The following is an 18,286-nucleotide window of genomic DNA, read 5'->3' as shown; positions in this document are numbered from 1 at the left end:
GTTAATATACAACATTATAGAAATTTATTAATTTAATAGTTATTTAATCTATGCATGCTATTATCTTCCTATTTCCTTTAAAGAGGCATGTCTTTTAAAGGAATAAAGAGAAAAAAGGTAGTATATTTATTATTTTATATTTACCTACTTGTTTACCATTCTCCAAACTCACTGTTCTTATTTATAGATCTGAATTATCATTTAAATTGTGTCTTTCAGCTTGAGTGCACTAGCATTTTTTGTATTACATGTGTGCCAATGACGAATTTTTTTTCTTCTCAACTTTTTCCTTATGTTTATTCTTAAAATATGTCCCTTTTTTCCCTGTGGAATTCAGTTGATAATTTCTGCCTTTTAGTTCTCTGAATATGGTATTATAATTTTTACTGGCATACATTGGTTTTTGATGACGGTCAACTGGTTTATTGTTGCCATATATGTAATGTGTTGGCTTTGGTTGATGTTAAGATTTTGTCTTGTTATTGGTCTTAGCAGTTCGATGTGTCTAGGACTTTTTTTTCATCATTATCATCATTATCTTGCTTGCAAGTTTGTTAACCTTGTTGGATTTGTAAAATAATTTTTTTTTTGATAAAGGAGTGGTTATCCACTTAACTTCATTTATTGAACAATACTTAATTCTTTAACTGACATTGTTGTTAGTTTATGGTTTTAAGAACTTTTTATTTTTAAATCATTCTTCCTTTTTATACAATATATGCATTTTCCTCTCAGGTGTAGTCCCTGTAGAATTCCTACCACCAGTTCATATGTATACCATCACTGTAGTCCCTTGTGCTTTCCCTCCTGTTTTGACCCCTCTCCATACCCCTTCCCTTAAGAGTTTCTCTGATTTACAGTTGCCTGTTCGTTTTGTCTTTTAATTCATTATAATTATTATTTCCCTGATCCTTTATTTGTTTCCCCTACATTCCTCCTATAAGTGAAACCATCCGATATTTTTCCTTTTCTTTTGGGCTTATTTCACTGGGCATAATCCCTTCCAGCTCCATCCATGTTGCTGCAAATGGCATAAGTTTATCTTTTTGGATTGCTGAGTAATATTCCATTGTGTATAGATACCATAGTTTCTTGATCTAGTCATCTATTTTTGGGCATTTGGGTTGTTTCCATAGCTTACCTATTGTAAATAGTGCTGCAGTAACATAGGGGTGCAGGGATCCTTGTGAATTAATGGTTTTGTGTTCTTTGGGTAGATTCCTACGAGTGGAATTGGTGGGTCATATGGGAGCTCCATTTTTAGTAGTTTGAGGAATCTCCACACAGCTTTCCATAGTGTTGGACCAGTTTGCATTCCCACCAGCAGTGTAGAAGGGTTCCTTTTTCTCCACATCCTTGCCAGCACTTGTTTCCTGTTTAAGGTGGTATCTCATAGTGGTTTTGATTTGCATTTCCCTGATTAGAAGTGATGTTGAACATCTTCCATATACCTGTTGGCCATTTGCATTTCACCTTTGGAGAAGAGTCTTTTTAGCTCTTCTGCCCATTTTTTGAGTGGATTATACTTTGTTTTTGTTGAGTCACATCAGCTATTTGTAGATCTTTGTTATCAGTCCCTTATTGGTAGAAATCAGTATGCAAAATTTTCTCCCAATCAGTAGGGTGTTTCTTTCGCTGTACAGAAGCTTTTTATTTTGATGTAGTTCCAGCTGTACTTGATATGCTGTACATCTACACACTGGATGTATTTCCTGGAAGGTTCATCTGCCAGTAGCACTGTTCCAACCTTCACCTGAGAGGGACTAGAGCCTGGTTTTAGGACCTTCAGAATCTACAGATAAAGAAAGTTTGGTAGGCTTATTTCTGTAGGTTTTCAGACCATGACTGCAACTGTTAGAACCTATTCACCGGCCACTTCAGGGTCCACTGGGACAGAGCTCTATGTCACTATTTCCCAAGGTATGAGTGGGTATGGTTTCTCCCAGGCTCTCTGATATGTGTTACTGATGACAGGTGACAGGACTTCATCCAAACAGTACTGTAACCTAGTCACTAGAAGTACAGAGCTGTTCTGGGTCTGTTCCTGTTACCATATAGAGCATATCAGCTATCTGATGCAGAATTGTGTTCTCAAAACAACTTTCTTTAGTTCTGGACTCCACCAGAATTTTGCAATCCCCTCGTTGAATCCCAAAGCAACCCAAAAGGCATTTTTGTCCATGCATGGTAGTTAAATTATTTTTGCTGAGGGTGAATACCAGTGTGGGATGTATTATTCAGCCATCTTCCTAATGTCACTCCCATCCTTTAGTTCTTTGAACTTATTTATAATAGTTCCTTTGAAGTCTTTTGTCTCCTAAATTCAAAATTTCAACCATGTTGAAATCCATTTCTATTGTTACCTCCTTTTACTCATTTATCTTTTTGTTTCTTAGTATGTCTAGTAATTTTTGTTTTAAATGTGGATATTATAGATAATATACTATTGTGCGTCTTCTGAAGATTGTTGTTGCTTTTAGTTTAGTTGACAGACAGAAATACAAGCTCTGTCATCTTCTGCAGCAACTCACATTTCTTCTGAGTTCTTACAACTTCCTGCCAGTGGTTTTTTTCATTTGGCCACTGCTATGCCTCCCATGAGATGTGCATTTTGGTGTGTGTCAGAATTTGAGCTAATCAAAGGAGAAAAAAAATAGTAGGAATTTTTTAAAATGTTAATACTTTATTATAAAATAATGGAGTAAAAATGTTTTTTTAATATTTATTTATTTATGCATACAAGAACTGGGGTACAGGCCAGAGTTGCGGGGGGTGAGAGGATTCACCAAAGACAGAGTGGGGAGCAGAACAGGCAGACTGACTGAAATACACTGCTGAGGGGAGTGAAACAGGAGGTCTGCTGTGCCATATGGGCAACTCCCTGGTGGGCTGATCCGTGCTGCAGAGGCTGTGGATAGCTTCACAGTGCTGTGCTTAACCCCCTGTGCGGAGAAAAATGTTTTTTTGTTTTTTTTTTAATTTGAAATTTATTGTTTCAGTTGTTCAGATCTATGAGTTTTATAACCACTACCACCACAATCAAGACTCAGAACAGCCCCATCAACTCCCCCCGATTTTATCATCTGTATTCAAACCATTCCTTGCTCCAAACTTCTGTCTCCTTGAGGCAACATTTCTTAGGAGCATTTTCAGAGGGTTTGTCTTATAGCTGTTGGTGTATGTCAGATAGACCAGATTCACTTAGTTTTTATGCTCTGGGTAAGAGTTACTAGTGGCAACTAAAAGTCATGAAACTTACAAGCAGATGTTTGTATTTTGAGTTCTGATTTCCTTTCCAAGTCTGTCTGCTAGTATTTACTCATCAGAGTTCCCAGATACATATTTTATACATTCTATCCAAGGTTTTTGATTGCATTCAAAAGGAGAAGCAGTGTGGGGTATGCTTTTGCCATCTTATCTGGCTAGAAATTTGATTTTAATAATTTTTCTAACCATTGTTGGATTGCCTAAATCAGTAAATCAATTTTTAAATTTTTTATTGCTATATACTTGACATAATAATATTATACTAGTATCAGCTGTTCAATATAATTATTTGGAATTTGTATGTATTATAAAATAACCACCACAATAATGAATCCACTTTCCGACTTTGTTGTTCTTTCCTCTAGCCCCCCTCTTTACATCATAATCATGATACATTTTAATCACGTCATATCAGTTTCACAGTGTTGCCTAAAAATTTCTTCTTCTCATACTGATATAAAGTAAAAAATATCTTACTTCCAAGTAGGAATTAATTTGCAAGTAGAATATTCTGTTAGTTTCAGATTTAAGCCTTCTCAATTAAAAAAGTACTGTTTTGTTACCTCTCGTGGTACTGCCCTTTAAATTTTTGAAGTTTATGCATTTGCACATGAGAGACCTCTTTTGATAGTTTTTTTAAAGATTTATTTATTTATGCATACAAGAACTGAGGTACAGGCCAGAGATGCAGGGTGGGGGAGGTGAGAGGATTCACCAGAGACAGAGTGGGGAACAGAACAGGCAGATTGACGGAAATACACTGCTGAGGGGAGCAGTGGGCAAGTCAGGAGAGGTCTGCTGTGCCATGTGGGTATCTCTCTGGCTGGCCCAGCGATCGAACTCATGCTACAGAGGCTGCAGGCAGCTTCACAGGTTGTGTCTTAAACCCTTGCGCCACCAGGGAGGCCCTTTTGATAGTTTTAAAAAGTTATTTTTATTTATAGTTTGAAATCAACATATTATGCTGTTATGTTACTTTATGGTATCTGGATGCATCTCAAACATGCATAGTGCCATTAATTGTAGTAAGACTTTAAGAGTTGCTATTCAGAAAGCTGTGGTGTTCTTGAAGCAGCAATACATTTCCAGATCCAGTAGTCCTTGTATCTTAAAATATTTATATATTTACTAATATATATATTTATTCTGATGCAAAAATTCCTATGTGACTAAACCTTTAGCCCTACAATTCAAAACTCTATGTAAATGACTCTAGCATGTCCATTCCATATGAAAGTTGTATTTTAAAAAATACTTGAGAACAAAATTGTAACCAAGTCCATCATTTAGTTTCTAGAGTGCCATATACTGTTTCAGAATTTTCTCTGCTTACTAGATCTTTAAGTATTCTTTATTTCATTTATTCATTTTTCTTATTCATTCATTCAGTAACTGTTGAGTGGCAATAATGTAGCTCTGGTTTTAGTGATACAAAGGTGAAAAAGAAATTATTTTTGTCCTTGAGGAAATTACAATTTAATAATGAATATAAACACCGAGAAATTAATTTTAAAACATGATAACTGGTAATACTGTTTGTTATGTGCAGGGATGGGGTGTTTTAACAAGAGGTATCCACCCAGCCTGAATTCTCCATGGGCATTTCTATAAAAGTATATGTTAAATCTTTCATAGTTTTCAACATATATTTATTGAATTAAATTGAGGAACTAAGCTTTAGAAGTTATGAGAATGATTGGCCTATGCATGGATATAGCATAGAAACATGTTATATTTCACTTGTATTACCTACATATAAATTGTAAAATCTAATTAACTAATTTTTAATTGAGATAATATTGTTTACATTACTGTATATGTTCCAGGAATACAGATTCAGTTGCACTATATTTTTAAAGACATTAATTTATTTGCTAACACTTAAAAGTTAGGTCATCTTTATATAAAAACTTAGGATTTTTGGCTTATCATGAAACCTTGAAATCAGGCCAGCTTCATTTACTTACCAGGAAGTTATTCAGCATTGATGGAGTTAGATAGCATATCATTTCATTATTATTATATCCTTCTCCAGTTTCAGATTTTCAAGAAAACATATTTCCTCATTTTAGTACTTTCCCTCAAAAGCTATGAAAATGGGTTTGTATGTCACAGAAATTTATAGACAAAAATAATAAAGAAAATACTACTTTTCCCTCCACTGGGTCTCCTTTATCCCCCCCTCCACTGTCCATCCCTTCTGGTTGCCTCAGTTTTGCAGTCAGATGTCTAGGGTTTGATTTTTTTTTTTAATTGGTTTGGTTTTGTCTGACCCTTTTTTTTTTTTTGAATTACATATATAAGTAAGTGATACCATCCTGTATTTGTCTTTTTCCTATTGACTTATTTTGCTTAGCATTATCTCCAGTTCCATCCATGTTATAATTTTTTTTATGACTGATAGTTCTCTGTTGTGTATATTTTCCACATTTTTCTGATCCACTCCTTTGTCATTGGGCACTTAGCCCTTTTGCATAACTTGGCTATTGCAAATAGGGCTATAGTGAACATATATCACTTCCAGTTGATGTTTTTCTATTTCACTTATTAGGTTGTAAGTGGCATAGATCCCAGTTAATTGGTCCTCACTGGAGTTATGCATGACAATTACAGAATATGTTAAGTAATAAAAATATATAGTTTAAAGTCTACATAAAGCTTTTGATTTTATTCAAAAATAAATTAGAATATTAAAATCATGGGATTTAAAATCAAATTACACTTTAAAAATTAAGTTAATAATCTTGAACTGAGTAAAATTGCCATTTTTATAGCTCATGAATGGTTGAACATTGGCAATTTTATATGATTCAGTTTAGGACAAATTAGATATTGTCACTAGAAAGAGTCCTCTAAAGTCTTAATTTCCTTAATTTTTGGAAAAGGGCATTGGTAAAATTTACTTTTTTACAGTGGTGATATGGGGTCATACAAATAGATATAATGTTAAAAAAAAGGAATCAGCAAAGTTCTAGGAGCATAATGTACTTTCTTTATAATAACCCTAGTAGTAAATGGTTACTATTATGATTAATTCTGAGGTAATAGGACTATTTAATAGCATTAATTATAATTCTTTTTCAAATTTACTGGAAAGATGCAAACCTTTTCATATCCTAACATTCCCCTATTCCCCAGGTTGACCTACATCTTTCATTCAAGGTAGGAAGAGATTTGTGCCAACTGCAAATTAGTGATTGAGTTGCTGTTATAATAGATACTGTTAAGAATACTATCCTTTGAGTTCATAAATTGTCATGGTTTCTTCTGGCTAGAGCTCTGCTTTCATTGTTCTTCTCATCGAGTACTTAACCAGAATCTCTTCTTTCTATGCATAGAATCTAATTATCTACCATTCTCTTTCAAACTCATATTGAATTTTCACTATATTTATGTATGAGGCAGCTAGTATACCATTCAGTCTACTGTAGTGTGTTTCCACTTCAGAATCAGTTTCTCAGGATTATTTTCATAATCTTTAATTATGCAAATTCATAACAAATTTATACGTGTGAAGAATGATTGCTCAAATCTCCTGTCTGGATTATTATGCATGGGTTCGTCCATCCCTTGACCCCTTCTTACTTGTAATGCTTTTTAGTTTGGTAGTTAATCCCCCTGGCATAAGGAACTCTTGCAAGGTACAATTCAGTCATCATCACCACTTCTGTGAGACTGTCACTTATGTCACCTCAGTTAAGGCTTATGAGTATTTTTTAAAATTGCAATAAAATTTCCTATGCAGAACTTCAATTATAAGGGTTATCAAAATAGGACAAACTAATGTAATTTGTGATTGGAGAAAATGAAGGAAGTACAGGTACCATGGGGGCCTAATGAATCACAGAATGGAAACTGTCTTCTAGCTAACTAAACATTCAGACTTTATACTGAGTCAGAGCATGTATATGTAATTCAGCAAACCGGAACACACTCTTGTGTTTACATGAACGGGACAAAGGAGTTCACAAGTACCATCTGGGAAATAAATTCCTGGCCAATTTTGTCTCTTTCTACTGCTGGGAAAATGAAGTACCATATATTTAGCTCATACAGAGTGAAAACACACCTGCTTTGTGGAAAATACACACACATGTCACATGTACACTTACAGAGTGGCTTAAGAAATAGAACCCATTATATGGTCACTACAAACTGATGACTGTTCTGTATTTTACTTATAATTTTCTTTTTTCTCTTTTTATTTTCTCTATGTATTTTTTTATTTATTAAATTCATTTATTTACTTGTATCACTGTTAATTTTTGGACATTATTTAGTTTCTCCCCTCGGGTGAAGTCCCAGTAGTTCTCCCACCACTATGGCACCTGTAATCCATCACCACAGTCCCTTGTGCTTGTTGCTTCCCTATTTTGACCCCCCGCTCCCTCCACCTCCCCTGCTGTACACCTAGGAGCTATTGTCAGCTTGCAAGTTTTGTCTTTTTCCTGACCCTTTGTTTTGCTCCTCTATATTGCAAAAATAAGTGAAACCACAACTTTATGTTCATATGACTATACTGTGGAAAATGAAGTAATAGTTTCTGTCAAGCACTTATTTGTGATTGAGTGCCCTAATATTTTCTATTTAAATAATTTCATTTTCTCTTATATATTTTCATCTCATGCTGCATGAAATAATACAGTATCTTATCTTCTAAAAAAATCAATTTGTGTTGTAGTTAACAAATATTTACTTCTTAATCTGTAACACAAAATGGACACACTCTAGTGTATCTCTTTAATAACAATTTTTGTTTTTGCTGCAAATTTGCCCTTTGTATTTTGCTAAAGAGGCAACTAGGAAAAAATTTCTAGTCCTTTCCCCACATTCAAGCATGTCTTTTGTTTTCCTGCTGTACTAGGTTCCACAAACAGACTCTTTTTCAGTTCTTCATAGTAAGCCTCTGAGTATAGACTGCCTATAGAGCTGATAAATTATAAGTAGTGTCTCATGTTACTGGTTTTTCTTAGCATAGGTTTAAACAATATCTTTCTTCCTTTCCACTCTGGGTTTTTCAGGTTTTTTCTGCTTGCCTGTTAGAATTCTGTGACTTGACTTGAGCTAAGCTGTTCAAGTTACTTAGATCTTGTGCCATGTTTGGATTTCCGACCTCTGCTGAAAGTTCTGGTTCTGGCTAAAACTTCTATTAAAAGCTGAATTCATAGTTCCCGAGAATTTCAGATTTGTCAAAGAGATACAAATTTTTCTTAAAATCACCACTATCCAGATTGAGTCTTAGTACTTGAGTTAAACAGAGATTTGTGTCAACTCAAATTGTGTGGTATATTGATATTGAAATGCTGTCAATATCCATTTTTAGTGAAGTTCATAAACCATCATGATTTCTGACATTGTATATTTTTTGTTTCTTTTTTCACTCAAGTTAAATATCAGAAAAATCTGACATTCTGTGTTTTATACATAGAATATAATTACCATTCCATTTAAAAATCATATTATATTTCACTCTATCAATCTATAAAGCAACTAGTAAGACATTCAAGTACCAACTTTTTCTAATTGTGGAGACAATAAAATATCTCTAGGATAATGGGTAATTTTATAACATTAAAGTAGATATCATTGGATAGACATCTTGACCAAGGTAATTAAATGTGTAAGAAGGAAGATATTTAAACATACTTGAAAGATATGTTTAAAATAGGGCCTCCCTGGTGGCGCCAGGGGTTAAGCACCGCACTAAGAAGCAATCTGCAGCCTCTGCAGCATGAGTTTGATCTCCGGCTGCCAGGGAGCAACCCACATGGCGCAGCAGACCTCTTCTGTCTTGCCTGCTGCTCCCCTCAGCAGTGTATTTTGCTTAGTCTGCCTGTTCTGTTCCCCACTCTGTCTCTGGTGAATCCTTTCACCCCTCACACCTCTGGACTGTACCCCAGCTCTTGTATGCATAAATAAATAAATCTTTTAAAAAATTAAAATATTGGAACTTTTCTAGAAATATACAATATTGTTACTTGTATTGGTAACATGCTTTGAGAAGAAAAGTTCTAGTATTTTGTCTTGAGGACTGAAGTTGCTCCGTTTTGAAGACTCCTGTTAAGATCACTGTACTTTAAATAAGATTGCCAATAATATCACAAGTGAAATCATGAGGTATTATAACAAATTTCTCATGATCCATATTTAATAAAAGGGTGACTTTTTAGTCTCTTTTCATTAATTTTTACTCCCCTCATAAAAAGTCTCAACTTTACGCTAATTGATCATGTCACCTATACAGGTTAAAACCTTGAATATTTTCCTTTTTTCTAAATATGTAAGCATTTGATTTCAAACATCTTTTGTTTTTCCATTGAAAAGCACAAGTATTAACTGTTTCTAAGTAACTGGCAATTTTTGTTACATTGGGTATAAAATAAAATCACTATATTTTCATAAAGATTAGAGCTTGGGTGATGATACAAATAATTATTTTCTAATATCTCTTGTGGAAATAAAATATTGGAATTCAGGTTTGTTTGTTTTTTTTTTTGTTCTTTTTTTCTTTGTCTGATAGTCTGGGAATGTAAACATGGAAAAAGTTATCTATGTCAGTAATAAAGACTAAATGAGTAATAATGACTAAATCTTCCCAAAAGAGGGAATGATAATTAAGAAATTATCCTTTTATTTACATTTGACGTTCAAAACCAATTGTTTCTTTGCTCTAACTAAGTCTTTATGCTTGGATAATAAGCCACTTAGTAGCTATTAATAACTAAAACTATGTTTGCATTTCATAATGGATTTAAATGATGTCAGGAGTAGATTTCCTATTTCCAAATGTCAGCTAAATTGTACTGTTTCCATTTTTTGCTAGGAAACCAAATTTAGCCATCAGTTTTTAAGACATCACCTCTGATCAAGCCATGGGGATTTCCAATTAAAGTATCAACTATTTTTCTTAAATATGTACTGAAGAAGGGGATGTAAAAGAAGCTTGGGACCAGATTTTCAAGGTCTTTGAATTTCAAACTAAAGAATTTTATGTAATTCCATAGATTGCTGGGGGCATTGAAATTTTTTTTTTCTAACATTGTTTCAATTCTTTCTTTTCTTTCTTTTTTTAAGATTTATTTATTTATTTATTTATTTATTTATTTATTTATTTATTTATTTATTTCTGCAAGCACTGGGTACGGTCAGAAGCGCGGGAGGGTGAGAGAATTCACCAGAGCCAGAGCGGGGAGCAGAGCAGGCAGAAGGGCCGAAGTACACTGCTGAGGGGAGCAGCGGGCGGCAGGAGAGGTCTGTGCGCCATGTGGGACCCTCCTCCAGTGGCCAGGGAGCAGCCGGGGATTGAACTGGCGCTGCAGAGGCCGTGGGCAGCTTCGCAACCCAGCACTCAACGCTGTGCCACCAGGGAGGCCCCAAGCATTGAAATTTTTAAAGTAGCATAATCAGGAAAATAGATAGAATAAACTCATTTATATATAGCATATTCAAACTCAAGGTACTGAATCAGATGATAAACCAAGACCCAGAGAGACTAAAAAACATGCTCACGGCTGCATAACTAGCAAGTTATAAAGCCAAGATTCAAAGCCAAGAAATGTTTGTATCCAAATACCTTCCACTTCACAAGCATTTCCCAACTGCTGGCCACTACTGATTCATACTATTAGTGAAAACACAATTTAATTAATGACAGCCCAAATTTTAAATCTATATTGAAGTAACACAGTGTCAACCACTTCTAGAAATGTCTGTCTGAAGAAGGATATTACAGTATTTAGGCAAGAGATATTGCTAGCTCTAAGTGGGATGATGGCAGTTTTTGAATGATATTTACTCTCTGTATGCAGTAGTGCATTATGAGTGTAAATTATATCTTATATTGGCAGAAATAAACAAATTCAAGCTAGTTACCCACCATGACAGCAGTTAGTGTTTATCTGAGTGAAAAAGGTGTGAGTAGTGACTTGTTAGTACATTTAGATGTAAGTTGGCAGAGGCTCCCTTATAATCATTGTTCCAAATGTGACTCCTCTGGTTACTTTTGCAAAACCCATAAACACTAGTGAACCAGCAGTTGGGAAATGCTTGTGAAGTGGAAGGTATTTGGATACAAACATTTCTTGGCTTTGAATCTTGGCTTTATAACTTGCTAGTTATGCAGCCGTGAGCATGTTTTTTAGTCTCTCTGGGTCTTGGTTTATCATCTGTAGGAATTTACCTACCTTATAGACTTTATATAAGATAGTATATATAGATGACCTACTACTGATTCATACTATTAATGAAAACACAATTTAATTAATGACAGCCCAAATTTTAAATCTATATTGAAGTAACACAGTGTCAAGGATAAAGGCACTGAAGACCCAGTAGAGCTTGAAGAGTCCTATACTGTATGTATTTCCACAACCATTTTCTTGTCTCTGTCACAGCATCTATAGATAGATCTGTTTCTCCTCCTTCCATTTTTTGTACCCTGCTTCTCATTCATGATTTTTTCAGATCTCTCAAAAATTTTGCTAGTAGTTTAGATGATTTATTAAATGTGAACATTCCCCGTTCCTTTCTGGTCAGTTCTGACCTTTCAGTCCCTGAGGAAAAAACTACATACACAAAGCTGTCTAAATTGCCTTTTCTTTCAGTCCTGGGACCTTAGACGTATTTTCCATAAACTTCATGCCCTCCCATTTCATGACTATAATTGGAATAGAATTTTAACTATCAGTGAAAGTTCAATAGTCACAACATTGACTAAAAGCATTTATTTTTCTTCAGCAATTTTTTTTTAACATTTTGAAAGGACAGTTTTATTAATAAAGGGAAAAAGAGGTACCTGCATAGTCACAGCCTCCCAGCAAATACTTGAATGTAATTATCATTTAGATTTTTTTAGTCTCAAGATACCTTAGTGATTACTAATAATGTTTAAATTTGTACATTTTGCAAAAATGAATGACTTAGAATATTGTATGAAAAAATTTCTCAACTTGTTTGTGAAACACATCAAATGACTTAATGAGTAGAGAGTGATGTGAACTTTGAGAAATGGAACAGAGAAATGCATAAATGAGTGTGAGCACCTCCCCAGGCTACAGGCCATTGTGGTATGTGGGGCTGGTGACTGCCTGGTGGGTGGAGAGTTCAATCAATAGAGTTTTAAGCCCTCAGTGACCTCTGTGCTAAAATGAGCAAGGACACATTAAGTCATTATTCTTGGGCCTTGGGTCTTTATTATGAATGTATTTTGTGAAATCTGAGGCACTATTTTGATGTTAATTTTCCTTTTGTTATTGCTAATAGTAATGGTCTCTTTAAAGCCTGTGTTTTAAAAATCTTTATATTGAAGAGTCTATAGAAAAAGCTTATCTGAAATATTGGCATAGTTAATAATATGAGTATTCACATCTGTATTTTATAGATAACCTCTACATACCAGAATTTAGTAGAGTCAATCATTCTTTACATCTCTTATGTTCTACACTTGTAAATTGACTTTTTTAAGCTTTTTAACTTCTGATATCTTAACATTTATGTAGAAAACATCTGTTCAAGGGAAAATTTAAAATTCACTATACTTTATTAATCATCTAGCATTATTATTTTGAAAAATAATTCTTCCCACCAATAAAAATCGTACAACATAATACTTGCAGTTTTATGCCTGTGTTTAACACCGTTCTTCTAAATGTGTATTTTGAAGAAATAAAATTAATAAAATTATTTTGCTGTGCCTTATAGAACTGAAGTTACAAAAGACTTGTAACTTCTGATAATCAGTTTAATCTGATTTTAAACTCATGATGGTTTTGGAACAGAAATTTTTGTTTGAAAGAAAGATTGGCTTGTTAGCTGAATTATGCAATTATAAATAAATGTGGTCACAGCTGCTTTTGATTTCTTTGTTATACACCTGATTGGAAACAAGTTTTTAAATATATTTTTTCATTTCTTACACTGACACCTAGTGTACGCTATTTCTGGTATCTTAAGTATTGGATTTTAGTTATTAATAGCTAAGGAAATAGAATTATATTAAATAACTTTTGGAGAGCAGATTAAGAACTCCTATTCACGGATTAATTACTCCTATTTTCTACACCAGTGTGACAGTTTTTCCAGTTACATATAATACACTGTGATGGATCAACTGCTTAGGTTGTTTTGAACATAGCAAAACTTACAAAAGCCTTTAATTTTAGAGGTGGAAGGAACTTGATGGAATTTCTAAAACCAAGATTGTTAAAATTCCAGTGCTTTGTTATATATACAATTCCCTCAAGTCACAACTTCAATTGCATTGTTTTGTTTAGTTACTGGATGATAGAGGTAACAAATCACATTTAGTCATGTAAACATGGAAGGTTTGATATTACTAGTTGACCAAGATTGTTTCTTTCTCTTTTTTTAAAAAATGGTTGACCTTATGATACTATGTTTACTGTTTCCTGTGAATTCCTAAGGATAATTTAAGTGCTTCAATTTTTCTGGTAATAAAGTTTAAAGATCTCGATTTGTATCAGATTATCTGCAATTAAGGGAAATTGTTTATATAAGTTGGAAAAAAATTTATTTATGCAGTAAGTAGTTGTTAAACCAGAGATTCAGGTGAATGGTGTTCATAATAACTTGTATTCACTGTTTTAAAACTTTCACTAAAGTAGAGATCACTGTTATAAGATAAAAAATGTTAACTAAGATGAATACTGATTTTAAGAATTAACACAATCAAGTCGAATTTCAAGTCATTTCTAACAAAATTGTTGCAAACTTCAGCATATTTGTATATCTAAATGTATCTTTGAACAGAGTATGATTTTCTCCAACATAAAAAATTGAGCATTTTAAACATAGGTGATAGTTGTAATTTAATTAGATTTCTTTTAGTAATAGTTATAATGTTTGTAGTTAAGGAACTATGCTGATGTTTTATAATTGATGTAATATCTTTTCTCAAGATAAGCAGAAAACTTACCCTTTCATCCATTCAGTATTTTTCTTCTGTTATTGGATAAACACCATTTAAGATATGTGAGATGTCAAATGAGGTCTTCATACTGGCTTGATTAACAGAAAAGATAAAGAGAAATGGAGAAAAACTAGAAAAGAATTTTGATTATCATTCCTTCATTTTAAATAAATTCTAATATACACCATCTTTTTTGGTTGGATTTCGGTATACTTCTGAGTACATTTTTTCAGGCTACAATAAAAATGAATAATAAAGTAACAATTATGGAATATTATTCCTTAGCTAAAAAAGGGCTGAAATTTGTAATTTGGAATGTCAGTATGCATTTATATTGAGTAATAGTGTATATAAGTTCTTTGACTCTAGAATTCTTAATATTTAATCAAAATATTTAAGCCTTACTGTTACAAGGAAAGACTGAGTAAAATTCAAATCCATTTTCCCCAGGTACTTAATGAAAGTGTATAGATGTTACACTTTTTTAGTTTCCAAGTTAATTAGATTCTACTTTATTCAAATTACTTGTTTCATTTAGAAGCCCAGATGAAATTAAGAAAAGCATCATACATATATAATAATCAACTGAAATTCTACCTGACTTTCCCTTCCACATCTGTTCATGTTCAAAAATTGACTGAAATTGCTGGGATAGGTGGTTATTTTATTTTATTTTTTAATTTTTTTATTTTTTAAAGTTTTTTTTAATTTTTTTAAACAATATTTTCCTCCCCCCACCCCCTCAGGTTGAATCCCCATAGAATTTCCTTCCCCAAGGCACCCATGCACTATCACCACAGTATTCTGTTCTCCCTCCCTCCCTCCCTCCCTCTGACTCCTCTCCCTCCTCCTCCCCTGCATTATGTCTCTGATTTGTAATTGTCTGTTTTTGCTTTGTTGTGTTTTGTACTGTTATTTTTTTTTTTTTACACTGATGTCTTACTTGGTTCCCCTATATTCCTGTTATAAGTGAAAACATCCAATGTTTTTCTTTTTCCTTCTGGCTCATTTCACTGAGCATAATTCCTTCTGGCTCCATCCATGTTGCTGCGAATGGCATGAGTTTATCTTTTTTGATTGCTGAATAATATTCCATTATGTATATATACCACATCTTCTTGATCCAGTCATCTATTTTGGGGCATTTGGGTTGTTTCCAGGTTTTACCTATTGGAAATAGTGCTGCAATAAACATAGGTGTACAGGGTTTTGCTTTTTTTTTTTTTGAATCAATGTTTTTGTGTCCTATGGGTAGATCCCTAGTAATGGAATTGCTGTGTGATATGATAGCTCCATTTTTAGTAGACTGAGGAACCTCCAGACAGCTTTCCATAGTGGTCGGGGGCCAATTTGCACTCCCACCAGCAGTGTAGGAGAGTTCATTTTTTACCACATCCTTGCCAACATTTGTTATTGCTTGTTTTTTTGATCTATGCCATTCTTACTGTTGTAAGGTGGTATTAGTGTGGTTTTGATTTGCATTTCCCTGATTATCATCAAATTGAAAAGCTTCTGTACAGCCAAAGAGCTATTAACCAAACAGAGAGACACCCCACTGATTGGGAAAAAAATCTTTGCACTCCATCCAACTGATAAGGGACTGATCACAAAGATATACAAAGAACTCACATGGCTCAACAAAAACAAGATAAATAATCCAGTCAAGAAATGGGCAGAAGAACTTAAAAGACTTTTCTCCAAAGAGGAAATGCAAATGGCCAACAGGCATATGAAAAAATATTCGACAGGTGGTTATTTTAGAATAATTTCTAGGTTAATGTTTTATCAGGCCCAAGATTAAAATGTTCTGCAACTACTGCAATTTTATATTGCTACTCTTAAGAAAAAGCCCTGTTAAAATTTATAATTATATGGATTCTGATTTGATAGTAAAATCCCATCTCTCCAATTATACTATATTTAACAGAGATGGATTGGATAGTGATTAAAAGCCATGTGGGGGCTCCATACTTTATTCATTCATGACAGGTTTATCGATAACAGTGTTAGGTATTGTTTTCGGTATTGGGATGATAGATGTGAATAAAACAAAGTCCCTCCCTCATGCAATTCATATTTTGGTGTGCCACAAATATGATAAATAAGTGAGTAAAAAATACCAGCTAATGTTAGCTGTTCTTAAGAAAATAATGTAGGAGAAGGAAAGAGAGGGATAAAATTATTACTTCAAAGGTGATGATATTTGAACAAAAATTTAAATAATGTGACATAAAATTTAGTATTTCTACTTGTGAGGTTAAATTTTATAATTTGTTTCCCTCAGAAAACTTTTTTTTATGTTTCAAACTTGTTGCAGTGGCAGCAATTACTAGTTACTTAGCTATTCATCTTTTCTCATTTTATTCCCTAACAAATGAACTGAATTTATACAATGCTGCTCAGAACAAAAGATTCCATTTCCCAGCATCTTTTGTAGTCAGGTATTACTATGCAACAAATTGGAGATGTGAAAGAAGAGTCTTTCTTCTACTAAATATCTCCTTTAGGATCTTTTAATTTTTTTGCATAAGAAAAAATTTCCATTTATTTATAATACTGTTATTATTTATTGTTCTTTGATGTGCATTTAAACCTAATCCAGACTAATACGGTAGCAGTAGGTTTACACTTAGTACAGAATTATTTCTCTTGCTATCCAAATCTGTTCAGTTCTTGAGATCAGATAATTTAGAAGATCCAGTACTAAAGATAGCATGATTATTAGAATTTGCTTGTTTCTGAGTTTCTAATAGTGAGAGATTTATCAGAAAGTTTAAAGAAATATCATTTTCCTTTACACCTATGGAACAGTCATTTCTTATATTGGCTACATTTACTCTCTTCCTTATATTCCTCAATTAATTTCCAAGGGAATTTATCAGTTTTACTGGTCTTCTAAGAGAACTGGATTGATCTATTAGTTCTACATTGTATTTTCTGTGTTCTCTTTGACTAAATTCTTTTATCTTAGATCCTCTTTCTGGTTTATTTTATTTTTCTCTGTTCTCTAATTTCTTAAGATTAGGATTAAATTCATTAACGTTTCTCCTTTTACCAGTGCTAGATTCATGGCTATTCATTTTCTCTTAATTACAGTTTTAACTCTGACCTGTAGCTTCCTGGGTCATTTGTTATTATGTAATTATAAGTAAAAAGCTTAATTTCTTTTCTCAACAGAAATTGTGCCAAGTATTTTGAGTAATTTTACAGTCATTTTTATTTTTAATTTTGTTGCAGTGTGTACAGAGTATAGCCATTACATTTTGTATTTTAAAAATTTGTTCAAGTTGTATGTCTATGTGTGTAGCAAATACATGGTCAATTTTTATTTGATTTTTGTGGGCATGAAAAAAATTATTCTTCATTCAAGAACTGATAGAGATATGTATGTGCACTTACATAACACATATAAAACAGATAAATACATGACTAATATTCCATGTATAAATTTATTCTACTCAATCTGACTACTTTGAAAAAAATGTATTGAAAATTTCTACCTCAAATTACATTTTCTTATTAAGTTTTTGAACTTACAAAATTTTATATTAAAGATTTAGCTTCTATCTTATGTGAATATACAGATTTATAACTTTTATCTTCCTAAGTTTTGACTTTCATTATTATGTAGTACCATATTTCCTATTAAATATTGTCATTTCCTGTCTTTATAGCTGTTTTGTCATCTGTTTTAAAACTATTTTAAATATCAGTACATTTATTTTCAAAGTAAATCTAGCAATATGTGGTATTTATTTATTTTTTAAAGATTTATTTATTTATTTATTTATTTATACAAGCATTGGGTACAGTCAGAAGCGCGGGAGGGTGAGAGAATTCACCAGAGCCAGAGCGGGGAGCAGAGCAGGCAGAAGGACCGAAGTACACTGCTGAGGGGAGCAGCGGGCGGCAGGGGAGGTCTGCGCGCCATGCGGGACCCTCCTCTGGTGGCCGGGGAGCAACCGGGGATCGAACCGGCACCGCATAGACTGCGGGCAGCTTCGCAACCCAGCGCTCAACCGCTGCGCCACCGGGGAGGCCCTGTTTCAATAATCTTTAATAGTCTCCCTATCAACATATAATTGTTACTTT

At 33.5% G+C, this 18,286-nt stretch overlaps 1 protein-coding gene across 3 annotated transcripts in view; it reads left to right on the top strand.

Annotated features, from left to right (window-relative positions):
• SUPT3H (SPT3 homolog, SAGA and STAGA complex component) overlaps positions 1 to 18,286 on the top strand; it is a 426,450-nt gene that overhangs the window by 203,157 nt on the left and 205,007 nt on the right. The gene's annotated exons all lie outside the window — the stretch shown is intronic.

Source organism: Talpa occidentalis, unplaced genomic scaffold (genome assembly GCF_014898055.3).
Source record: "Talpa occidentalis isolate TD23 unplaced genomic scaffold, MPIMG_talOcc4v2.1 talOcc4.2, whole genome shotgun sequence".
Classification (NCBI taxonomy): Eukaryota; Metazoa; Chordata; class Mammalia; order Eulipotyphla; family Talpidae; genus Talpa; species Talpa occidentalis.
This window is presented reverse-complemented; position numbering and strand designations above follow the sequence as displayed.